The sequence below is a fragment of the Xenopus tropicalis genome, chromosome 2 (genome assembly GCF_000004195.4).
Source record: "Xenopus tropicalis strain Nigerian chromosome 2, UCB_Xtro_10.0, whole genome shotgun sequence".
Classification (NCBI taxonomy): Eukaryota; Metazoa; Chordata; class Amphibia; order Anura; family Pipidae; genus Xenopus; species Xenopus tropicalis.
The window spans coordinates 41,500,398-41,527,493 of NC_030678.2; the positions used below are offsets into that span (position 1 = coordinate 41,500,398).

The window sequence follows — 27,096 nt, forward strand, 5'->3', positions numbered from 1 at the left end:
ATTTTTGCTGCATTTTTCTGGTATAGTGGAAAAAGGCGAATGAATCGTCCCCTATGTGTAAGGGTTAAATCCTAGATACAAAAAACATTATAGGCTAAGGGTGCATATTCAGGGAACACTAAACTATTCTGCTATATAACCCTTTCATGCTAGCCTCTCATTAATCATGGACATCATTTCCCAGGCTTATAGAGCTTCACAACAGTAAATCTACACTAAGGGGCACATTCATGAAAACGCGAGTTCGAATCCCGAATGGGATAAATTCAGATCGGATATGATAATTTCTTAAGATCACAAATATCATGAATATGCTTATGAAAAAATCGCATTAGTCTCGATAGTATTGTATTGGCGATCCGAAAGCCACAAAATTTTCGTATCCGAATGATCGTAAAATGCAGGAAAACCTTTCCGATTTTGATCCTTCTGTGCATGATTTTGGAAGCCTCCCATAGGAATCAATGGCACTCTGCAGCTCCAACCTGGCCCAAGGAAAGTCTCCCATAGGGCTCAATGGCACTCTGCAGCTCCAACCTGGCCCAAGGAAAGTCTCCCATAGGGCTCAATGGCACTCTGCAGCTCCAACCCGGCCCAAGGAAAGTCTCCCATAGGGCTCAATGGCACTCTGCAGCTCCAACCCGGCCCAAGGAAAGTCTCCCATAGGGCTCAATGGCACTCTGCAGCTTCAACCCGGCCCAAGGAAAATCTCCCATAGGGCTCAATGGCACTCTGCAGCTCCAACCCGGCCCAAGGAAAGTCTCCTATAGGGCTCAATGGCACCCTGCAGCTCCAACCCGGCCCAAGGAAAGTCTCCCATAGGGCTCAATGGCACTCTGCAGCTCCAACCCGGCCCAAGGAAAGTCTCCTATAGGGCTCAATGGCACTCTGCAGCTCCAACCTGGCCCAAGGAAAGTCACAATACCGAAGCTTGAATGAATCCGAAACTTTCATACTCAGCGCAACAATACGATTTTGTCGCACAAATTTTATCGCAAAGTACAAAAAAGTTGCGAAAAATACGAAAAAGTCACGCAAGGTACGAAAAAGTCGCCGAATGAACGCTCAGAGCATTTGTGGATTAGTAAATCTCCCCCTATGTAATGCACGATTGCCCTAGCATGTTGAGAGTTAAGGTCCCCATACACGGGCCGATAGTAGCTGCCGATATCGGTCCCTTGGACTGATTCGACGCCTAATGGGCCCATGTATGGGCAGAACCGAGCGGCCTGGCCGACCGATATCTGGCCTGAATTTGGCCAGATCTCGATCGGCCAGGTTACAAAATCCAGTCGGATCGGGGACCGCATCGGCTCGTTGATGCGGTCCCCGAACCGACTGCCCCATGGCCGCAAATGTAATTCGATCGTTTGGCCACAGGGCTACTTGCTACCCGATATCGCCCACCCGTAGGTGGGGATATCGGGTGAAGATCCGCTCGCTTGGCGACATCGCCAAGCGAGCGGATCTTATAGTGTATGGGGACCTTTACAGACAGTTTATTATTGCGCAGTACTCCTAATGCACATTTTAAAGTGTTAACTAATTGGGCACAGGAAAGGTAAATATTTGCAGCAATAATAAAGTGTAATAGAATGACCCCTTTGGGGTTATTCATGCTTGTGTATTAAAGTATGCAAATAGACCAAAGGCCTTAAAGGAGAAGAAAAGGCTAGTAAAGAGTTAATCTCAAGCTGCAGGCATACCTTCAGTTGTCTCAATAGTGCCCTTAAGTCTCCCCATATTTCACCTCTTCAGAAGATCTGAAGCCAAACAGGCAGAAAAAACGCTGAGCTGGGTAGAGAAGATTCCCATAATGCCTCGCTCCTCCCCAGACTTGGCGACTTGGGACTGCAGGCGGCGCATGCGCTTTGCTGACACAGAAGCAGGCACGCTCCCCTTCACTGAGACACAGGAACAGCCGAAGGACAAGAACAGCCGAGAGAGGTAGCTGTGAGTGAGGCGCCTAAGCTATCCCTGCGCATCTGGGCTACAGCACTCAGTATGGGGGGGCACTGGCGGCAGGGGCTGCGCTCTGTTGTACTCGTCAGCATCGCTTGTGTCTCACTGTCTCAGCGGCGGGGGGGGGGAGTGCGCTGGTGTCTGCTGCGAGCACAGGTGTGTGGCGACGTGGGGGGGGTTGCGCGTGTTTGGTGCGTGGGGGGGGGTGCGAGCGCAGGTGTTTGGGAATCCAAGATGGCGGCCGTGATAGACTATACTAACTGTGAAGTTAAAAGACCATTTTGGGGAGAAGTTAGTATTATTTTAAAATATAAAGTTGGCGATTTGCTACAGGAAAGGGGGCTCTACAACATATAAGGTAGAATAGAAGAAGCCTTTCCTTGCTCTTTAAGGCTTCTAAAAAAAATCCCATTTACATGGGTTTATCCTTGTAGACTCTCATCTATTTATTATAAAATTTTGTGTAAGTATTATGGTCAAAGTACCACTCACCAAGGTGATAACAAAATATCTTTATTGTGTGGAGTTACAAATTATATGCAAAGTACAAACAGCCAGTCAAACATACCCTTGACAGCTCACAGGAGTAATCTGTACAATTAATGCATATAAAAATAATGTTAAGTATATGTAATATGCGTGTATGTTTCATATATGTGTGTGCCTGGATGTGTGCCCATCTCTCAGGAAGAGAGACCTGTCTGTCCCTGCAGGGCAGAGATCGAGATGTGTTCCCTCCTGGGAAGAGAGAGAGAGCAAGAGACTTGTGTCCAAGAGTATATGCCGGGTGTCAGTATGTCCCTACCCCCCAAGTGTCTATAAAAGGCAAGAACATATGTTAAAAGGCGTGCTCAGTCCTTTCCCAAATTAACTTACAAGTATGTGTGAATGGCAGGTATACATTTCATTTGTTGTGGAATTATAATTCTGTGAAAATATCTTACAATCCTGTAGGCTAAAGCTCACCCACTGGGTTTTTGAAGCAAAAGCCAGGATAATAGCTGATCACATTCCCAACTACAGACCAGTTTTGCCCTTCTTGGGCTCTACCTAAGCTTATCAGAAAGCCCTGCACTACACTGATGAGCCTTATCAGAAAGCCCTGCACTACACTGATGAGCCCCAAAACCGGTCTCTTGCAAGTATGATGCATTCTCATACATATTAAAATGTTGTGTTACAGGCAACCATAAATGCGTTACTTTCAGTTCCCCTCATCCAAGTCATTGCTAAAAACTGGCTTCCGTTATTGGCCCTTCACCTCGTAGACCTAAAAAATTCTGGCCCTCGTTATCACAGAAGTTGGACAGTTAGAGAATATACCATCCAGGAGTTCCAAAGGCCTCGGCAGAATCTTAAGTACACAGTAGCATCATAACATGCAAGTGAATTTATTTGCTATGCTCTGTCCTTCATAAAAGTATAATGCTTACCATTTATGATAACCTTCTCAGCTCAGATTTATTGCAGCTTGCCTTCTGCAGAACACAGACCAACCTTGCAACTGCCAGTAAGCCTGTAGGGGAAATAGAAGAGTGTATTACTACTAGCACTTAGCACTTTTAGGGTTAAGCTAGTTGTTTTGCCAAAAAAAGGTTCTGCTGTCAGTTAGACACTTGACACCTTATAAATGTCTGAATTACATATAATGGCAGTAAAAATGATACTTTACACACCTGAATATTATGTTATGGTTCCCAATAGTAGCTTGTATGTTATATACAACACCAGTTATAGACTGCACCAGGCAAAGCTCTGCCCAGGGGCATCTCAGGATTCACATCTTTAGTGCAGAAAGCAAAATAAGGCTCCCGGCACTAAAAAAAAAAGTCAAAATTCTGATTAAAAAATTGAAATATTGGATCTTTTACAGTAACTTTTGCCACCCCTGCTAATTTGCAGAGCAAAGCTGCCTGAGGTGAAATTCTCCACTTGCCTGGTGGCAGCAGTGACCCTGGTGCTCTACACTATACTGATATGGGACCTATTATCCAGAATGCTTGGGACATAACGTTTTCAAATAAGGTGTTTTTTTTTTCTCTATAATTTAGACCTCCATACTTTTAGTCTACTAAAAAAATATTGAAATCCAATAGGATTTGCCCCCAATATGGATTTATGCAGCGCAGTTAACATTAAGTACAAGGCACTGTTTTATCATAAAGAGAAAAATTTAAAGAAATGAAAAAAAAAATTATAATTGTTCTCGTAAAATTTGATAACCCGAAAAACCATTTAGCATCTCTTATCTGGCAGAGAAATAAATTGCAAAGTTTATAATCGGAGTCACTGCCCAGTGTATGCAAGAAAACTTCTTACATTTTTCTATCAAAATTCTTCAGCATAAAGCAAATCTTAAGAATGCACAAATTCTGAGTTTAATAAGAGTCTAACTACTTTTATTACATTTCCCACTTAGTCATGCGACTTGAAAGTCCTCTGACTATCTTCTTTAGAACATGCAATTTTGGGGGGATTTTGTTGAATGTTTGAATATTTATATTAGGGTTTGTAGAATATCATCTATTTATTATAAAATTTTGTGTAAGTATTATGGTCAAAGTACCACTCACCAATGTGATAGCAAAATATCTTTATTGTGTGGAGTTACAAATTATATGCAAGGTACAAACAGCCAGTCAAACATACCCTTGACAGCTCACAGGAGTAATCTGTACAATTAATGCATATAAAAAATAATGTTAAGTATATGTAGTATGTGTGTGTGTTTCATATATGTGTGTGTGTGTCTGGATGTGTGTCCATCTCTCAGGGAGAGACACCTGTCTGTCCCTCCAGGACAGAGAGCGAGATGTGTGTGTCCCTCCTGGGAAGAGAGAGAGAGAGCAAGAGACTTGTGTCCAAGAGTATATGCCGGGTGTCAGTATGTCCCTTCCCCCCAAGTATCTATAAAAGGCAAGAACATATGTTAAAAGGCGTGCTCAGTCCTTTCCCAAATTAACTTACAAGTATGTGTGAATGATAGGTATACATTTCATGTGCTGTGGAATTATAATTCTGTGTAAATATCTTACAAATCCCCCTCAAATGGATAACCTATATTCAACACATCATAACTTTATTTTGAACTCAGGAATGTAAAGTCCATGGGAAAAAAATCCTCAGATCTTCAAACGTCTCTTGGAACCTGTGAAATGTCCATGATGTAAATATTATGTAATAACAATTCATTATCATGTAATGAGATGGTAAACAGCGATAGGATATAAGATCTAATCTAACTGTCCCTAAGCCTGTCTCTTCCAACTCAGATGGACTTTATTTCCTTTTGGATTCAGCTTTAGCCATTGTCCTCCAATGTTTTAGTATTAAACTTTCCATGCAACCTTCCTTATCACTCTGTATTTGACTGTAGTTGATTGTAACTTCTTTATCCCGTCTTTTTACAGCGTAGTACCATCATGTACCTAAGCAGAAGCCAATAGTATTACAGGTGTCCAGAAATCAATTAACTAGTAGCTCTTGTTATTTCTTAACCCATTCTTTTATCCAGCACTTGGCAAACATTTCTCCCGTGAATGATGCCAGGAACATCTTTTTGGAATCTTTATCCATTCCATATAAGAGATTCCTTTGATTCTCTGGTCTTGCAAGGCTTAGAACACAATAATACTTGACATCCATTCAGACATGAGCTACTGAGCCCCTATGGAGAATAAGGGAGCCGCACTGGTACAGGTATTCACCAACACACTTTTTAGGCCCTGGCCAGTCTCTGGCTACTCAGAGCTAGAACACAGTCTATACAGAGTCAGGAACAGGTGTAGCCTGGGTAAGGTTTACTCGTTTAGTCTTATGTATTCTTGGGAAGAAGAATATCAGTCACTGAGTTTCAGATACTGTAGGAGGCAGGGGGCAACACTGGGAGTAGTAACACAGTTGTTGCAGGTTTAAAAATAACTTTGAGCTTAAGAACAGATTCATCACACCCCTTAGGTAGGCCTTTAACAGCAAACACAGTCTTTGGGGAAAACACCAGCTGGAATAACAGGCAAAGATACAACCTCTTTAGAAGAGAGTCCAAAATGTAGCCAGTCCACTACTGGTTAATGACAAGTTTCAATCATCCTCGATTTGTCTTTTGCTGAAATTCCACTTTGTATTTCCAAATACTCCTCAATTTTATCCTAAATCACAGTCTTTGTTACAATTGCATCACCTTTACATCAGGTTTCCTTGGGTGATGTTGTCTCCATTCCTGTTGCGGACAGATGCATCTTCTTCATGTGTCCTCTATCCCTGACCTACACTGAAAAATCAGTGTCACTAAACCTATATTTATAGGTATATAATAACCCAATCACTGTATTACCATGTCATTCCATGCAGAACTTGTTACTGTCTGGAAAACATCAAGAAATAAAACATAAGCTTTCATGTATTATGTAAGTGTATGATGAAGTTAATAAAAATAAAACTGAATTTAACAAAAGATAAATAAACAACCCAAATAATAGTAGGGGTACAGTACTGTAAGGGGAATAAAGGGAACATGTTTATAAAAATGAACCCTCATTTTACACTAACCAAAGTAATAATTAATTTAAAACCTATCATTTTACATTTCCATGGATGAGAATACAATATAAATGAACACGTTTCATAGAGACACTTCTAAACATTCATACACAAATTTATCCAAAGTACACATGAATACACAAATGTGAGTAGATTTAAAATTAGACCTATTGGTCTAGTGGTCTATTCAATAAAAGTTGAAAAGTGAGGTACATGATTAAATTCACTTTAACTATTATTTCTTTGAGGTATAAAATAATATATATATCATCATACATATGAGTACATTTTTTATTTATGCTAATACCACAATTCATCATAATAATATGTAAACTAATACCAGAGATCATCACTTGTGCTTTTTGCCTTTTATCACAAACTTGTACTGTTGATACGGCATCAGCAGCTTTATACAGCAAGTACAAACTTGGAAAAACTGCACCCAACTGTTTTGCAAACAAAAGTATTTCATACCATTTTACCTATTCCAGACCCATTACCAATTTAAAAAATGTAACATTAATAACTCTTCTTTGCATAATTTTGCTAGTTTGAGCTTGATAAATCAGGTACTAATGACAATTTAGGCAAAACATCTCAAAAATGTGTGTCTTACTGGACATAAACTTCATACAAATAACTCATGTGGTTTAACATAATAATGACTTAAGAGATCAGTTATTTTCCCTCCTTCTAGATAATAAATATGCATTATTTCATAACATTTTTAATTAACGATACCTTAACCGTTATGTGGGTTTCATTAATGTTACTAGACTATGGCTTCATTAACAAAAGATTACCCCCTTCAGAGATGTTACTACCTTTTAAAAACATAATTTAATATGCTTGCTGTGATTCTTACCCCTTATTCTAATATCCTTTGTTAGTAAGTCTTACAACCTATACTACAATGTATAAAGATACAGGAATATATTATCATATCATCACCATAACAGCTGACCCATATCAAAACCACACTTGATTTGGATCACCTTACATTCCCTAAAGGAACTTGTAAAACTATTTATGTTCTCACACATCTCTGCTGTCAGTCAGTTCAGGGTATTAACTACTTCTGTAATACAATCCATAGCTATAGCTAACTCAGGGATCCTGGCATGTTAAACAAAAATACCTTTAACAGTTGCCAAATGGGAGACAAACATGTCATTCAGACACTATGACCTTGACAAAATTTACATTCAACAATGTGTACATACATAACAAAATAAAAATTTAATAATGGATCCAGACTCGGTCATAAAAAAAACATTAACATATACATCTTGTAATTCATCTCTGTTGATTTTAAACTGTTTATCGTATAATTGGCCAGATTATCCGATAAATCTCAAAATATAATCATCAAAGATCTTTAAGATGTCTATGGAGTACTCTTTAAAAAAAAAATATCATTGCAAGATATCATTCTTTATAAATTTTAGAAAAATGCCAATACATTAATCTGCGCAGTACCACTTGTTCCTGTGCGCTTTTAGTTCTTCATTTACCACATATTATCTATGGGGTTTAATCCTTAAGGAAACATTTTGCAAACAAAGGGGGAAGACTATTAATTTATGTTAATCACCCCTTATCCACATCAACCACCATCCCTACATGCACCATATTCACATGCACCTGTCAGGCACCTATAAACACCACGTGACACATTGTGACTACAATCCTCGTGCAGATGGAACACCACAAAAGTATTTAAAATAAGTAAGGACATCATTCCCTCACCTTGGGTCACTCAATTACAGTCTAATTTATTATATTGCAGTAGGTTAATCCGTTTGGCTACATGAGCAACAAACTATTAATCTCACATGCAATTTTCCTCATGCACTTTCAAAAGAGGAAACAAGAAAATACAAATAACAATTTCCTTTTCCACTTGAACTAGTCCATAATTCCTGGGAAAAATTAGGAAAAACATTAAAAACAAGGTTCAATATATTAGAGACATAGGTTCAGAAATAATTTTCTTTTTGCCATATCATACTATGAGTTGGCTATTCCCTCCCCCTCACATAGGGGAATATACCCAATATACTAATGACCCCCAGCAGCTGTTCTGCTGTCTCAAGGAATTGCTGTTCTAGCACCTTAGCAAATTCCATTCCCTTTTAACAAAGTAAAAATATCCACTAAGTGCATCTGTTAATATACATACATCATAATGACTTAACCTTCATAGGGTCTTATTCAGTAAAGGTTGGCAAACTAAATTTTAATTTAGGATACTTTTTTCAACAGTCAATATACATGGAAATGAAAATGCAACATACTAGAACACATTCTCCCACATAAACAATATTTGCACATTATCCCATGGCTTACCAGCGCCAGTTAGCAGCATACAAAGTATTGTTTAATTAATCTGGGGATAACCCTGCCCATATTAGGCAACATTATATGGGACCTGCTTTAAATATATGTTTATGTGAAAGATAGGTTATTTAAACGCAATACACGTTTCCATGTATATATTAACTTTGCATTACAACAAATCTTAAACCTTTGGTTACTTAATACAAATGTTACAAACCTTTAGTGAATAATTTAGGTCAAATTAACATTAACCCTTTGATTTCATTTCTATTAACCGTTTTAACAACAGAGAATAGCTCCTTCTCTCCTGACCTCTATGGGTTGTGCTGGTCATTTTGGGATTGCAGCTGTTGCTTGTCTGTATACCAGAGTCACATCTTTGGGAATCCCTATTTACCTGACCTTCTCCGTTATTATTAATTCTTTTTATATGCCGACGTAGCCGGAAGCACTTGCGAATTATGTGACCTGTGTTTTTACAAAAATTACAGACCAAAAAGGTCTTTTTTAAACCTTCTTCCCTCAAGGATCCTATCTGCTTGTCAGTAGATTCTGAGCTGCGTGACAGAAGTTCCAGTCTATATTTCTCAATAAAAGCTATTGTTTCTTGGAATGAACTACAACTGGATGCATGCACAATAGCTACAGGATCAAGAAATATACATTTTTGTACAAATTCATTGATCATGGCCTTGGGTGCTGGTTGATTTGCATCAGTTAATTCCATGACCAATCTGTAGGCTTTTTCAAACATTGCTGCAAATGCAAAAACATCATCCTGCAACTTGCATGTCTCAAATCTACTGATCAATTCTACAGAAGGAATCTCACCATTAGTGATTAAAAACAGCTGTTTGACTCTTTCAAACTCATTGCACTCACCATCAATACTGTTTAAGTCTGGCAACCGATTTGTTATAGAAACAGGCAGCCATCTTTTAAACATGGTATTTTTTTGTGCTTCTGAGAGATCATATTTGGAACAGTAAGTCTCAAATATGTGACTATTTCCAATCAAAGTCCTGCACTTATCAAACTTTGGAAAAGTCTCAACAATTTTTAACAAATGTTTTTCAATTTTTAATTTTAACTTTGCCGTTTGATAATCTAACTCTGGGTCATTAATATCCGGCATACTCTGGGACTGTCTCTGTTCTTTAGTGATCACAGAAACATGTGTCACTTTACTTTGTTTCAAAACTGACTTAATTTCTGTCAGTCTGACATTATGTTTTTCTATCTCTGTCAAAATCTCAGAACTAACTGAGTCACATTTCTCTTGTTTTAAAGTTTCAGAGATAGTCTGTACTCCCTTAGTGTCCCTCTCACTAGAGCACATTAACGTGTTAAATGTTTTAACCATTAACATTACATTGTTAATTTTGTGCTTTAGTTTAGAAAATGACACTCCTTCATCTAACTTTATATTCGCATCCACACACTGACTATAAAGATACGACCATAACTTTGCATCAGACAAGTCTTTTGGAATTTTAAATTCTAATTTGCTCTTACCTGACAAATTATTAATAAAATCCATACTTACAGAAAGCAGAATACTCCTTGCTGCACTCCTGTGTCAGTGCCTCTGATACTTACACAAATCCGCTCTAGGTTCTTTTACTTAAAGACTTCTGGAAGCTTCATACATACAGCACACTCTATCCTCTATCCCCCCTTATGAAGCTTTCAAAGTGGGTATATGTGTGATATGTAAAGCCCAGTGTCTATTAATCTGGCAGGCTCGCCAATGTAGAATATCATCTATTTATTATAAAATTTTGTGTAAGTATTATGGTCAAAGTACCACTCACCAATGTGATAGCAAAATATCTTTATTGTGTGGAGTTACAAATTATATGCAAAGTACAAACAGCCAGTCAAACATACCCTTGACAGCTCACAGGAGTAATCTGTACAATTAATGCATATAAAAAATAATGTTAAGTATATGTAGTATGTGTGTGTGTTTCATATATGTGTGTGTGTGTGTCTGGATGTGTGTCCATCTCTCAGGGAGAGACACCTGTCTGTCCCTCCAGGACAGAGAGCGAGATGTGTGTGTCCCTCCTGGGAAGAGAGAGAGAGAGCAAGAGACTTGTGTCCAAGAGTATATGCCGGGTGTCAGTATGTCCCTTCCCCCCAAGTATCTATAAAAGGCAAGAACATATGTTAAAAGGCGTGCTCAGTCCTTTCCCAAATTAACTTACAAGTATGTGTGAATGATAGGTATACATTTCATGTGCTGTGGAATTATAATTCTGTGTAAATATCTTACAGGGTTTGGATCGGGTTTAAATTCAGTTGAGTATTCAGACGAATATTAACTGGTTTATTTGATATACAGTCTCATCAAAATATTACAGATTCTATTTATACGTTAATATTATTAATGTTACTAGGTGTAGCTCTGCATATTATACATGAAACCAAATAAATTACTGCTTATTACACTGATATATGTCACCTGATGTAGATCTGCATTAAAAAACAGCAATGAATCACTTAGGAAGTGAAGGATTTAGGGACAGTGTGCAACAAGGCAGAAAAGTAGGGCATTGACCCAAACAGCACTACACAGGCCTGGCAATCAGCTGATGAAAAGCAAACCATAGGATTGCCAACCCCATAAAATGGACTGAGCAAGTACCAGCAATGACTGATTGCCAACAAACAGGAAAAATAAATGAGTGGTGAAAGTGTCGGGCTTGTCAGTGCTGTTCAGTAAACGCATATAAGCAAGAAAGTGACAACTCCGCCACCCGTCATACAGCTGATTTATGTAACAAGGAGCAGGGAATCAGCTAAGCATCAACTCAGCAAAATGAAAACATGAAAGAGGGATGTTGGGGTAGGTCAAGTTCAGGCATTGGATCAGATGGCAGATAAGCACCGGGATTTGGTGCAGAATAGCCAGACACTTACACTAGAATTAATACATGAACTTTACTCTTAGCAAAGCCTCAAATAAAGCTGATTTGCCATAAGCTTCCAAGAAATGTGCCTATCCCTTGCTTGGCAAAACATACACACCCTGTACCAGATTCACCAGATAGAGTACAGCATACCGTACATACACACTAAGGGGCTGATTTACTTACCCACGAACGGGTCGAAATGAGTCCGATTGCGTTTTTTTCGTAATGATCGGTATTTTGCGACTTTTTCGTATGTTTTGCGATTTTTTCGGATTCTTTACGAATTTTTTGTTACCAATACGATTTTTGCGTAAAAACGCGAGTTTTTCGTATCCATTACGAAAGTTGCGTAAAAAGTTGCGCATTTTTCGTAGCGTTAAAACTTACGCGAAAAGTTGCGCATTTTTCGTAGCGTTAAAACTTACGCGAAACTTTGCACCTTTTAAGTTTTAACGCTACGAAAAATGCGCAACTTTTCGCGTAAGTTTTAACGCTACGAAAAATGCGCAACTTTCGTAATGGATACGAAAAACTCGCGTTTTTACGCAAAAATCGTATTGGTAACGAAAAATTCGTAAAGAATCCGAAAAAATCGCAAAACATACGAAAAAGTCGCAAAATGTTCGTTTTCAAGTCGGAACTTTTCCAATTCGGGTCGGATTCGTGGGTTAGTAAATCAGCCCCTAAGAATAGTTAGAATTTTAAATATTCAACTTGCATCTTAGGATATTTTGAGCATGAGAAAAAATAAATAGCCAGACCGCAACAAGCTCATAATAACTAATTACCTCTCTTGCTCACCTCCTGAAATTAGATGGCACCAACGCTAATCAGGCATCTCCTCCTACTGGAGAGACAAAACAATACCTCTGAAGTCTAAGGGTAGTTTTGAGACATGGCATCTTCTCTAATATTTGCTTATACTGCCCCATACCACTCTTCCTTATGCCACTGGGCTCCCTCTGTGGGTAGTGAATATGATTGAAGTCTGTGTCATGAGGCACGGGTGGTATCGGGTAGTATTGGTGCTTCCCTATTTGAAAAATGCATGTCAGACAATATCCTAAGGTGCAAATTTATCAACATTTAAATCAAGGTTTTTAAAAAAACAATTCAATATTTTTTTTGAATTTGAGTTTAAAAAATAAAAATCAGTAGCACATATCAGCACATAGAAGCCCCGCAAATAGTGCTGCTGTGACATCCAGTAACATGATGAGTTACACTGTGGGGTACAATAGTATGTCAAACGATGCACTAGATTGAAAAACAAATATATGTTTGTAAATAAAATCACAGAATAAGCAAAAATTATAATGCAAATATGGGACCTGTTATCCAGAATGCTTGGGACCTGGGGTTTTCTGGATAAGGGATCTTTCTGTAATTTGGATCTCCATACCATAAGTCTGTTAAAACTCATTTAAATATACCCATAATTGAATAAACCCAATAGGCTTGTTTTGCCACAAACATGGATCCATGCAGCTTATTTACCATCAAATACAAGGTACTGTTTAATTATTATCACAGAGAAAAAGGAAATTTCTAAAAATTTGAATAAATAAACAACTTAAGGATTCAAATAATTATAGGTATCTAGATAAATAAGATTATTTGTATTGTAATTTATATATGAAAAAGACTATATATATATATATATATATATATATATATATATATATATAAAAAAAGACTGAGCACTTTTATCTTCATTAGCCATTCCAAGTCATTAACAGTCAGTATAGTTTTCATTAAATAAATATTATTTTAAATACTTTGTCATTCCAGATTCCAGAATTTATTTTCCTTTTATTTTTCTTAGTCACTTACAATAAATTTGCAGAGGGTGGAGCAGATTTGCTTTCCAGTTTCGTTCCTATAGATTATCACTGCTGTAGAATATGTTGCCCCAGGTCAGAATTGCATAATAACTGTACATATTGCATTATTCTAGGTGCAGAGGGCTGATCAAATATATAAATATTTATGCTGGCTTACAGATGTGCTTATTGTTAGCAGATGATCCCTCATTTGTTTTTCTTTTTGCCGTTTTGGTCGCTGCTTTAGGCTCATTGTAATATTGGAATAGCTTATAAAAGTGTTTTTATCCTCTCCTTTATCTTTAAATGCATTTTCCCTTACATTTAAGCTTTCTTATCCTATTCAATATTTTACCTAAGGGCATACATTCAGAACTACAATAATTTATATATAATATTTGAAAACACTGTTCATTTCATTCTGTGTTCGTTCCAGTCTGTGTGTTCTTTCCAGTTTTATTCAGTACTGTGTCATTTAACATTTGCATTCATACAAATTTTGTATTGTGATGCATGAACATAGTGACAGTGCCCGCCCCTTTAGTACTTAAAGTCCATTTCTCAGCATTGCAGCGCAAACACATATAATAAACACACCACATTGTTGCCCTTTTTTGATCCAATTAATTGCCAAATACAAATTCTAAGAACGTTTTAAGTGAGATCAGCCACCTTTTCCCTCCTTTAGCAGAGGTTCCATGGAAAGCACCAAATTTTAGCCTGGCTCTGGCCTTACCCACTTTTATCACAAACCAGCCCAGAGGGTACTTGCCAGCCACCACCACTTTGATTAGATGAGTGCCCGACCCCAAGTGCTCTCTCATCATATGCCCTATCTGAGATTGCTGCAGGGACTCCAAACACATAATGAAGTTCTCAAAACAATGGAAACTTCCCATATTAAGACCAGCTGTTCTCATAAGCCAACTGACAACCTGGAACTTGTCCACTCATAACACCCACAGCCCACCTACTACTTTCAGCAGCAGGGAGGGTGGGTTGGATATTCTCTTAGTCCACTGGGAAACTTAATAAGGTCCCCTGGCAGCTCATGTAATCCTCCCCCACTTGCTCTGCCCAAGCTGGCCCTGATAACCCTGGTAACTCCCACCATGGCCCTAACAACCAAGAGGCTTCTTCTTTTTTGTCTCTATGCCTTCTCTTTTCTTTCTTCTTCTGGTAGGCCATTTCCACCATTCTGGACTTACAGGAGCATATCTTTATATAAATGACCCCCCTGTTTTGTTGCAGATAACGTAAGAACATGCTTCTCTTACACATTTCAGCTTAAAACTAAGTAAGAACTGAATCCAGGATTTGGTTGGAGATTCTGCCTTTTTCAGCAGGATTTGTATTGACTGAATCTGTTTGCTTGGCTGAACCAAATCCGAATTCTTAAAATCACGCGCGCAGTTCTCTTTAACCCTTCCATGACTTTCTTTGCATATGCAAATTAGGATTACGATTCAGTTCGGTATTTGGCTGAATCCCAAAATAGTGGATTTGGTGCATCCCTAGAGAAAATTAGGATTCTGTTCAAATTTCCAGTATGCATTAAATGTTTTGTAAATGTAATTGTTTCAGGAGTCATAGCCAGCAGTGCAGAGACTGTAAACAGCCAGACAGATATTGTTTTCAATAGCAATTACATTGACAACTTAACAACTGTTTATCAAACAAAACAGGGAAAGCAAGTGTATTCTTAGACAAGTGACTTTTTTTCTTAAATTAACAACAAATGTTAACGTTAGTCAAGATTTTCATACGTTGTCCTTTTGTGTCATACAGTAGCAGTGTTGTAGCCGAAGTGGCTTATTTATCAGAGCTAATAAACACTCTTGGGGTATGTTATCTTCTGTGTAATGAAGCAAGAAGTGCTTAGTGTCTACTCATTAGAAACTGTTCCCCACTTGCAGCCTATCACTGTTCATTTAAGACAAGGGATTTAATTGGGCTCTGATTATAGAAAGTTTGCTAACTAGCATTTTTGCAGGCTTCTGTGTATATCATGTATGCAGTTGAATGGCTTGTATCACTTGTTTATATGAAAATAATACATGTGCTCACTTTATTTGGCTGGAAAACATCGATATCTATCGGATATTAACACTTCTTCTTTCTAGGGAGAACTCTGACAGCCTGTGCTGGTAAGAAATGGTATGCAACTATTCCAGTAAAGGGGTGTTCTAGTACCCCTTTAATTTACATAGGTGTAATGGGCAAGCCTCAGATTTAGCTCCTCACACTCGTATCATAAATGTTTTATTGTCTGTTCTCTTTAGCTGTCTCTGCTATCATCAGTCTTTCTGCATGCAGTGCCTGTCTGTATGGCCAAGTTACTCACGCTTTGCCTTTAGTTCATTTTGCCCCATACTCACTGCATGCATTCAGCTCCTCCTGTGGGCAGATGTTATGACCATGCAGACCACTGACAGTGTGCAGTCACAAAACCTCTGTGTATGGCTGAGTCACTGTAGGATTTCAATTCCACTGTGGATATAAATCCTGTGGATTTATCCTGGATTCCACATTATTTATTAATGTGGTGGTGCATCTGTGTGTATATTACTATCCTGAGTTTTCAGTCAACCCTCAGTCTTTGTACTTAAATGAAGGGATTGTTTACCTTTAAATTAACTTTTAGTATGATGTTAAGCAGTGATCCCCAACCAGTGGCTCAGGAGCAACATGTTGCTCACCAACCCCTTGGATGTTGCTCACAGTAGCCTCAAAGCAGGTGCTTGTTTTTGAATTCCTGACTCGGTGGCAAGTTTTGCCTGCATTAAAACCCAGAATACTGCCAAACAGAATGCCTGTAGGCTGCCAGTCCAAATAGCCAATCCTATCTGTTATTAGGCACCCCTTATTTGGCTCACGCATAAAAAGGTTGGGGACCCCTAATGTAGAGAGTGCTATTCTCTGACAATTTGCAATTGGTCTTCATTTTTGTTTAGTGGATTTTGAATAATTTAGCTTCTTGTTCAGCAACTCTCCAGCTGGAATTTTTCCAACTACCTAGTTGCTAAGGTCCCATTTAACCTAGCATGCAGGCAGTGATTTGAAGGAAAGACAGGAATATTAATAGAGGGCCTAAATAGAAAGCTAATTGATATAAAGTAACAAGAACAGTAAAATTGTAGCCTTACAGAGTTTTTGGGCTTCAGGGGTCAGTGACTGCCATTTGAAAGCTGGAAAGAGTCTAAAGAGAAAGGCATAGTTCAGAAACTATAAAAGATATAGACCAATTGAAAAGTTGCTAAGAACTGGAAATTCTGTAACATACTGAAAGTTAACTACCCCTTTAAGTGCTGTACTGTACCTATCCATATATATCCAGCCATTCTGCATGTTTCACCTGTTTGTACCTGTGGGTAAGTCCTTCTGGGCATTCACCCTGTTTGTGTGTCCATGACCACCTAACTATATTTTGTATAACCTCATCAGGATTACCAGAAGTTTCTTAATGTGTTTGACTTCTGAGTATATTCGCAGCAGTTTGTCATTCTGCATTCATGTATGTCTGTACCTGCAAATGTAGCTTTCATGAAGTATTCCACAAAATCCCATCTTTACTCCTGTTGTTTTATTCCCATTGCTGGATGAAAGTGTTGCTGAAGGAAATAAGTCACTGGAATCAGGCTCCTCAAGTTCTGGCTTTGATTCCTGGCATTGAATTTCCTGCCATGTTCCTGCAGTTGTGAGCACGTTGTTTCATCTGCTTGTAAATTAGGCACAACATTTGGATGAGCTTGGTGAATCAGGTACTGGCTGTATCTGAATTATAACATACATCTCTGCAAACAAGTAATAGTGCATTACAGAAACTAGGATAATAATAATATAGGAAATGCAGGTAGAGAGGTTTATTACTTTTCTGTTTTCTTAAAAATGTATTCATTTTGCTAACAAAAGGAAAGAAAAACATAACAAAAAGACACTTCATTTGTCGGCTTTCCCCCTACAGTCACACAATATTTTGCACTGAATAGCTTAAACAGACTAATGCCACTAAGGTTACATAAGTGCAGTACAGTTGCAGTCAGTATATTTAGTTAATTCAAATAAATAGAATAAAATTCAACCCAAACATCCCAGATCTTCTTAAATTTCCCAGCAATCCCTCCAGCTTCACAGGCTGCAACCAGTGCAGAATTATATCCTTTTTAGCATAAAAACATTGTTCTAAATAGGAGCTTGGTTCTGTGCTTAGGAAGCAACTCTTCTATAGTTCCAATTACCTCAGGGGACAAAATGGTAAAGGTAAAAAATATTAGGGTAAAGCTAGTCTATCACTAAGACACTCTAGCCAAAAGCACTTTCACTCAAGGGTGGGACCAGGTAACATGTAAGAAGTTGGCTTGGGGTTGTTGGCAAGGTTTAGTCGTTCACTCATGTAAGTTTAGTAAATCACGCAGAAATTACGCAGTTCCATGGCTGTGATCTGGCCTGTAGCTGGTTGTGTTTGTGCCCCAGAGTCCAGAATTGCAGAGTCAGGCTTGCCTCCGCCATCTTGGGAGGGTGCCTTCATGAAGAACTTTTGAAATTGAGTTTGACTTGTTTTTAAGTTCCTTGGGGGGCATAATTGCAGATTGTCCACAGGGGTAGGCACCTTATGTCATGCAAAATCACCTTATATCCTCTTTCCAATTTTGCTTAGAATGGGTTACAGAGAGGGAGCTATGCTTCAGTGTGTCTTTCTATCTTCATATCCTGGCCATTGGCTACTGCCATGTGCAAATCTACCCAGTGTATGGCATTAGCACGTACCATATAAGGGCTCAACTGACATTTTCCCATCTAAATTGATCCTGTTTCGTTTAAAAAGAAGCAGTAAAATCACATATGTACATGTGTATTTTATAAATGAAATTCCATTCTATAGATATGTCAGGAGCAAAACAGCTCTTAATTTTTAACTTTCTAACAAACCACAGTGAGTTTCAGAAATGAGATGTGGAAATGAAAAGCCTTCTGTATGCTTTACAGTATGTGACTTTGAATGATTTATGGTCCATGAAGCATGTTGCATCTGTATCCTTGTTATAGCTGTATCTCCCATGTATATTTACATACACACTGCTTTTCCTTAGCCTTTGCAGGAAGGAAAGCTAGCTATAAATGGAACGGCACATGCTCTTTAGAGACCTGCTGGCAGCTGTCACATCTACCTATTAAAAATGGGTAATTGTTTCTTTCAGTCCTAAATCCATTTGCCCTGTGCGGTTATTCAGAGTTTGAGAAACGGCTTTGACCCTTCTTGGTCTTTTTGGAAGATATAATTGGATTTTGTGGTGCTGCAAACTGTAGACTCCCCAGTGAAATACCCTCATGCCTTTGGCAGTGTTTGACTTACTATTGAACATGTTCAGCTAAAATTTTGGTAAAAAAAGGTAGAATTTGTTAATCCACTGTAGATTCTAAAGTCTAAAACAATATTGCAAAATATATATTTTTTTAAAAAGTGGAATACTTTGTTTTATTATACATTTATAATTATTAACATCTTCTGCAGATTAAGAGGTAGAATTATCAGGCCTTTTCTTCTTAATGAGTGGTAATGGCTGCTTTTTAATGCAATGCTTATTAAGGGGGACTTTACAAATTGATAGGGTATTAGGGTTAAAAACAGCCACTGAACTTTTACACCTATAGGAGGGAACTAAATCTGCCCGGCCAAATTAGTTTATATCAGTGCTGTCCAACTTCTGCGGTGCCGAGGGCCAGAATTTCTCTAGAATACATGGTGGAGGGCCACTAATTGAAGCCAGTTTTGACCACTCCCCCTTTTTAAACTACACCCACTTCAAACCACACCTATTTTATCACAATGGTGGTAGTGCAGCAAAAACCCAAATGTTTGGTCCTTACTGCTGGGATATCAACCGTCATTCATATGTGAAAGAATTATATTATGTCATATTAAGACACACCCTTAAATCCATATGCCTCCTCACCTGTGGATAGCACAGCAACCCCCACACATTATGGACCATTTAATGGCTATTTCCAACTGCTAACAAACTCCCAGAACAAACCCCTGCCAGGTTCACCTCCCACAGGCAGCATAGGGAAGGCAGAGTATGGCACACACGGGCAGCCCTCTGCCTGTCCTATGCTGCCTGTTTGTGCGCCATACTCTGCCTGCCCTACCCGGCCTGTGTGTGCCATACTCTACCTGCCCTATGCTGCCTGTGTGTACCATACTCAGCCTGCCCTACCCTGTCTGTGTGTGCCATACTCTAGCTGCCCAATGCTGCCTGTGTGTGCCATACTCTGCCTGCCCTTAGTTGCCTTTGTGCCTTTCTGCCCTACCCTGTCTGTGTGTGCTATACCCTCCCTGCCCTATGCTGCCTGTGTGTGCCATACTCTGCCTGCCCTACCTGTTTGTGCCATATCCTCCCTGCCCTATGCTACCTATGTGCCATAATCTGCCTACCCTATGATCCAGGCAGTACCTACAATGTCTGAGGTGTGAACAGGTGAACAATGTGGGTGATTACAGCCCGAGCCTGAGGTGTGAACACTGCAGGAGGTGAACAATATAGGGATTAAAAGATGTGAACACCACAGGGGATTACATTTTTAAACAATACAGGGGATTGTTCTGAGGTGAAAACCATGCAGGGGTCCAGTTAATCTCAGTACTGATACCATTTAAACCTAACACAAAGGTAAGCCATCAAAGCAGCCAGACAGGTGGGGGGCCACACAGAGGGGGGTCGCGGGCCGCCAGTTGGACAGCACTGGTTTATATAATTATGGCAAATGGACACATAAAAAGCCAAAAGGCTTTAATAAATGTGCTCTTTTGCTACAACACTATAAAAAAGTTAGAGAACTACTGCAAAAATACAATTAATATAAGAACCTTTCAAAATGTAATCAATTAAAAATTCTGCACTGTTTCTAAAATAATCAAGTTATCCTTCACTCTCTCCCTCCCACCAAATTGTTTGTTTTGTGCTGGAGTCGGTTATTTTAAAAGACAGATCTAAATATATTGCCTAGGCAAAGGGAACACTTACCAGGACTGTCAGTGAAAATCTGGCTCTGACTCCAGCAGGAAGAAAGGTAGATTGTTGAGGGGGGAGTGAGTAAAGAGGAACTTGATTATTTAAGAAATGGTACAGAATTGCATATAAAAGGATGCTTATTTCACTTTTCATCAAAATGTTGTCATAGTTAAAGTGCTAAAACTCAAACAGCTGGTTATTTAGCATCTAAATTTTGCTAATTCATTCATTTGTCCCCTGTGCCATAAATTAATCCATAATTGAGACTTGTGTATATAAATTGCCTCCCCTAGTAACTTTAAAAGCCAAATTACCAGTTTCTCAACACGAAATTGGCTCTTTTAGTGAAGAGTGTTCAACTACACTCTCTGCAATGCAACCACTTTTCGCTTCGCTCTGTACACAAGAATGATTAGAAACTACTGCTGTTCCATAGATATCTGACTAAACCTCGGCCTTGCCAGACATCAGTCAGACAGGACATAGCTTTGCCCCCATAGAAATGGCAATATGCTGATGCCGCATGTGGCGGATTTTTGGCCTGCTGAGAAACACATGGTGTGAATTTGCCCTTTTGCTTGAATCAGCTCTCTTCTGTGTCCTGTGTCTGCACCTGGAGCCACTGGGTCAGTTGGGGTGCTGGCACGTGGAGCAGATTTCGGCTAAAGTCAGCCCTTGGGCAACAAATAAGTGCAAAAATATCTATACACTTTTGCTCAGTTGGTGTTTGCATTCCCAACTCATTTTCCTAGTTAGCATGCTGCAACCATTATTTATAGCTGCTAGAATTTTCTGTGTTCAGCATGTGGCTTGTATTCCTTTCATTGTCATATATATCTTAGAAATTGTTCCCATAAAGCATGACATGGTACTTTTTTCTTTTATCTATTAATTGTCATTTGACATTTGTCAAAACCGCCCTTGGCTTAAGTAAACTAAATCTAGGCAGTTTGGATATATTGCATGCAGGGATGAAGTGGCTGCAAGGTGACATAAATCCCTAAACATTTTTAGACAGTAAAAAAAAATATGAATAAAAGCCAGATTAGTTTTTCTCTGCTCACAAAGACAGCAACACACTTTCCTGGACTTTAATGGCACTTTTTGCTTCAAAATGGTAAATATTTTATAAGACAGGTAGGACTTTTAATGCGGGCTTAGGGAGTCAGGATTGAAGTCAGGAATGAAGGCAGCATCCTGGCTCCCTAAGCCTACTAGCAACCCAGGCCATTTAAGTTCAGGATGCTAAACCACTAAAACACCATTCATTTTAACAAAGATGTACTTTTCAGTGTCAGTTGCCCTTAAAAGAGACTTTACCCTTACTGAATTGATAATCCAAAGTATAGCAGCTCGTAAATGTTGCAATATGATTTATTAGATATGGCCACTAGAGGTCTCACTGTTTTAGACCTGTGTAAGAGTTAGCTAACCAAGACTTGTTGGTAGTTACAGAGAGTATGTGAAGCAGTAAATGGCATCATCTAATAAAGCCGCTCCTGCTGGATCCTGAGAGTGCATACCTCCCAACATTTGAAAAATAAAAGAGGGACAAAAAGAAATGGTGTGTAGTGCAGTGAAAATTGGCAGGTTATGTAAAGTCTGAACACATTTCTGGGGGTTCTGGTGGTCTTGTTTTATGTGTTATTACAGTTTTTCTAATGAAGGTGAAATCGCCCTTTAAGCTGCAAGTCTCAGTTCCCCCGAGAGACCTGTTTAGATTATTAGTTACAGTTGTATCTAAGTGCAGTTGTTGAGCATTCCGGGCTCTCTGCCAAAAGCCACTTATCTAATTAAGTTTGAGAAACTTTGTATCTCTTTTGCCCTTCAGTGCAGGAGATCAAAGGGAAATGACAGACTTTTCAGTAAGAATCCGAAGTTTGTGAGAGTTTACCTCCTTGATGAGTGTAACCCATCTTTACAATAAAATTGCTTTATTTTGGTGCACATTACAAGGCATTTTACACTGCCTACAACTGAGATCAAACATCTCCATGTTTCCATACTGCTAAAAGCTCTTAATACATTCACCTGATTTGTTAAAAAGTAAGGCCGGCGGGTCTGTCATTCTCATATATTTGAAAAGAAATGTTGCCTTAGAAATCCAATGTGTCAGTGGGTAGAAATGACTGGCTAATGAAAGGCTGCATTGAGTGGTCCTTTGAGTGGTTTAATACACAATATACTGTATAAGATTGGATGGAACTTTTTGTATAAGATTGGATGGAACTTTAGAGATGTGGCCCTAATTAGATTTTACGAGAGCTTTGTGAAAAAACATTGGCCTAACAATCTATAAACCTGCTTTTCATTACTGTATTTTCCCGCCATAACTTTTGAATGAAGTTTTTGCTTTAAATGGCTGAGCTTAGCCGCATGTGCATTTTGCCAAATAATTTAGCAGATTGGGTACGAGGCAGAAAATAATAATTATAGGTTATTATGAAACTTATAAGTCAGACTCTAAAGCAGTGCTTTGTAGCTTTTGTCTAGGTATAGAAGCTTCACATAGGTGTGCAGAACTATCAGATTCATTCTGCCCTTTGATATGGTACCACTGCTCCCTTACTGTGTTACACACTGTTTCTTAACCTTCTTCTCAAGGGTTCCACATTTTGTTGGCCCAATAATGGTTTAAAATCACTTATGCGCCTTTTTTTGTTGCTGAACAGTGAAAGAGATTTCAGTAGTTGAATTATGAAAACCTAAACTTCATAGTGACTTATTAGGTCACATTTGTTGCATTTTCAAATTCTTTTTAACTTCAAGTTTTATTAACACATATGTATGAAACACCCACATAATCTGTAGTGTTGTACAATTGTATTTCTCCAACATGTTGATTACATACATAAACCCTTACATACTAAATACTGCTACAAGGAATAAGGATCCCGCTCAGTAGCACTTACAATATATTTGTCTGTTTGTGGCACTGGAAATGATATGCAGTATCCAGAAAGCTCCTAATTAAAGGAGAAGGAAAGGGTTTAAAGTGCGACCCACTAAATAGAAAGGCCTCATGTCCCTGTAGCTGATCGCTACCTTTTTTTTGCTTGATACCCTGTATATCCCCTGCACTCTCCTACTTTAATAAAAAGCTGTTTTTCGGCTATTGCGGCCGCCATGTTGGATATTTTAATTAGTCCAACATGACGCCGCGTAAGAAAAAGCGCATAAGCAAACCTTCTCCCTCCCCTAGATGCAAGCACAACCTACTCTACCCGAGCGATCCTGCTTTGTGAGATTCAAAGACTTAACCCTTTTACTGCCAGCTGTTTTGGTCAAAGCGGAACTTGTATTGCCAAGTTGTTTTTGAACATTTCACTTTAGGGGCCTTTCCTCAGGGTGACTTTTAGTTTACCCAGGAAAACAATATATCGTTTTTTTTCAAAACAACCTAAGCTTTCAAAATATGGTAGAATTTTTGTGTAATTCCAATTCTGTAACAAGATATAGGCTTCTAAATGTCTAAAGATGCAAAAAAAATCTAATTTTCCATAATATAAACACACATACTAGAAACAAAAATTATTTTATGCACGAATATACAACTGATTTGAAAAGTCCCATGTCTCCTGAACGTGCCAATACCAAATATATATACAGTGGTGTGAAAAACTATTTGCCCCCTTCCTGATTTCTTATTCTTTTGCATGTTTGTCACACAAAATGTTTCTGATCATCAAACACATTTAACTATTAGTCAAAGATAACAAAAGTAAACACAAAATGCAGTTTTTAAATGAGAGTTTTTATTATTTAGGGAGAAAACAAATCCAAACCTACATGGCCCTGTGTGAAAAAGTAATTGCCCCCCTTAACCTAATAACTGGTTGGGCCACCCTTAGCAGCAATAACTGCAATCAAGCGTTTGTGATAACTTGCAACGAGTCTTTTACAGCGCTCTGGAGGAATTTTGGCCCACTCATCTTTGCAGAATTGTTGTAATTCAGCTTTATTTGAGGGTTTTCTAGCATGAACCGCCTTTTTAAGGTCATGCCACAACATCTCAATAGGATTCAGGTCAGGACTTTGACTAGGCCACTCCAAAGTCTTCATTTTGTTTTTCTTCAGCCATTCAGAGGTGGATTTGCTGGTGTGTTTTGGGTCATTGTCCTGCTGCAGCACCCAAGATCGCTTCAGCTTGAGTTGACAAACAGATGGCCGGACATTCTCCTTCAGGATTTTTTGGTAGACAGTAGAATTCATGGTTCCATCTATCACAGCAAGCCTTCCAGGTCCTGAAGCAGCAAAACAACCCCAGACCATCACACTACCACCACCATATTTTACTGTTGGTATGATGTTCTTTTTCTGAAATGCTGTGTTACTTTTACGCCAGATGTAACAGGACACGCACCTTCCAAAAAATTCAACTTTTGTCTCGTCGGTCCACAAGGTATTTTCCCAAAAGTCTTGGCAATCATTGAGATGTTTTTTAGCAAAATTGAGACGAGCCTTAATGTTCTTTTAGCTTAAAAGTGGTTTGCGCTTGGAAATCTGCCATGCAGGCCGTTTTTGCCCAGTCTCTTTCTTATGGTGGAGTCGTGAACACTGACCTTAATTGAGGCAAGTGAGGCCTGCAGTTCTTTAGATGTTGTCCTGGGGTCTTTTGTGGCCTCTCGGATGAGTTGTCTCTGCGCTCTTGGGGTAATTTTGGTCGGCCGGCCACTCCTGGGAAGGTTCACCACTGTTCCATGCTTTTGCCATTTGTGGATAATCACTGTGGTTCGCTGGAGTCCCAAAGCTTTAGAAATGGCTTTATAACCTTTACCAGACTGATAGATCTCAATTACTTTTGTTCTCATTTGTTCCTGAATTTCTTTGGATCTTGGCATGATGTCTAGCTTTTGAGGTGCTTTTGGTCTACTTCTCTGTGTCAGGTAGCTCCTATTTAAGTGATTTCTTGATTGAAACAGGTGTGGCAGTAATCAGGCCTGGGGGTGACTACAGAAATTGAACTCATTTGTGATAAACCACAGTTAAGTTATTTTTTTAACAAGGGGGGCAATCACTTTTTCACACAGGGCCATGTAGATTTGGAGTTTTTTTTCTCCCTTAATAACGTAAACCTTCATTTAAAAACTGCATTTTGTGTTCAATTATGTTATCTTTGACTAATAGTTAACGGTTTTTGATGAGCAGAAACATTTAAGTGTGACAAACATGCAAAAGAATAAGAAATCAGGAAGGGGGCAAATAGTTTTTCACACCACTGTAGTTTTATGGAGATTTGTCACTTGTATAGGTCAAAAACTCCCAGCAGTACATTACCAAATTTCCAAAGCACTGCTCCAGAAAGCTGCATACTTTAGATTTCAAGGACAAAATTTCCACTAACAGAAGGTTTATCCCAGAAAATTGTACATTTTTGGAAAGAACAGATTCTGGGGAATACAGAATAGGCAGAACTGTCTGTCTACTCCAAACTATCAAGTCGCAATGCTTTCCTAAAGTTATTGGTTTTTATCAAAATTTGTTTGATTTTTTTAAAAATTGCTTCAAAGCTTCCAGTCTATATTATCTTATCTCCTACAGGTCATAAAGTAACCAAATAAAACACCCTAAATATGAACCCCAGGGGTCCACTGAACAGTTTGATGCCCAATATGTATAGGTTTAGCTAAGTATGTGGCATGTAGGGGCCCCAATGTGAACATACCCCCATATGATCAATCATTTCTGTTATTTCAGCTCCAGCAAAATCAACACATTTACATCATTTGTGGGATAAAACTAGTAAAAAGTACGCTTACCCCAGAAAGTCATATATTTTTGGAAAGTACACATTCTCCCGAATCTAAAATGGGTACCCATGTCTTTCTACTCCAAAGTACCAAGCCGCACAGCTTTTCTAAAGTTAGCAATTTTGATGATATTTCCAAAAATCCCCTCAAAGCTTCCACTTCGCAGCATCTTATCTCCTACATAGTGTTAGGAACCAAGATAAAACACCCTAAATTTGAACGCCAGGGGTCCACTGAACAGTTTGATGCCCAATATGTATAGGTTTATCTAAGTATGTGGCATGTAGGGGCCCCAATGGGAACATACCCCCATATGATGTATCATTTCAGCTTCTGCAAAATCAACACATTTACATCATTATATGTGGGATAAAGCTAGTAAAAAGTATGCTCACCCCAGAAAGTCATATATTTTTGGAAAGTACACATTCCCCCAAATCTATAATGGGTAAACATTTCTTTTTGCTCCAAAGTACCAAGCTGTAAAGCTTTCCTAAGTTTGCAGATTTATATGAAATTTAGAAAACCGCATAAAAATGTTGCAATTTGCCGCATTTATCTCTCACAATTTCTTGATAAAGATCAGATAAAGGCAAATCACCCCAAATAGGAACACCAAGGGTCTACTGAACAGTTTGATGCCCAATATGCATAGATATACTAAAGTCTGCGGTATGTACTGACCCCAAAATAAAAATAGCGCATAAGGATTTCTCGCCTGCCAGCTCAGCTTTTGCACACAGAGCCCCCT

The 27,096-nt window shown here is 38.7% G+C and overlaps 1 protein-coding gene across 3 annotated transcripts in view; it reads left to right on the forward strand.

The window, feature by feature from the left end:
- Positions 1 to 27,096, forward strand: part of stx1a (syntaxin 1A) — a 91,376-nt gene that overhangs the window by 39,100 nt on the left and 25,180 nt on the right. The window lies entirely within an intron of this gene.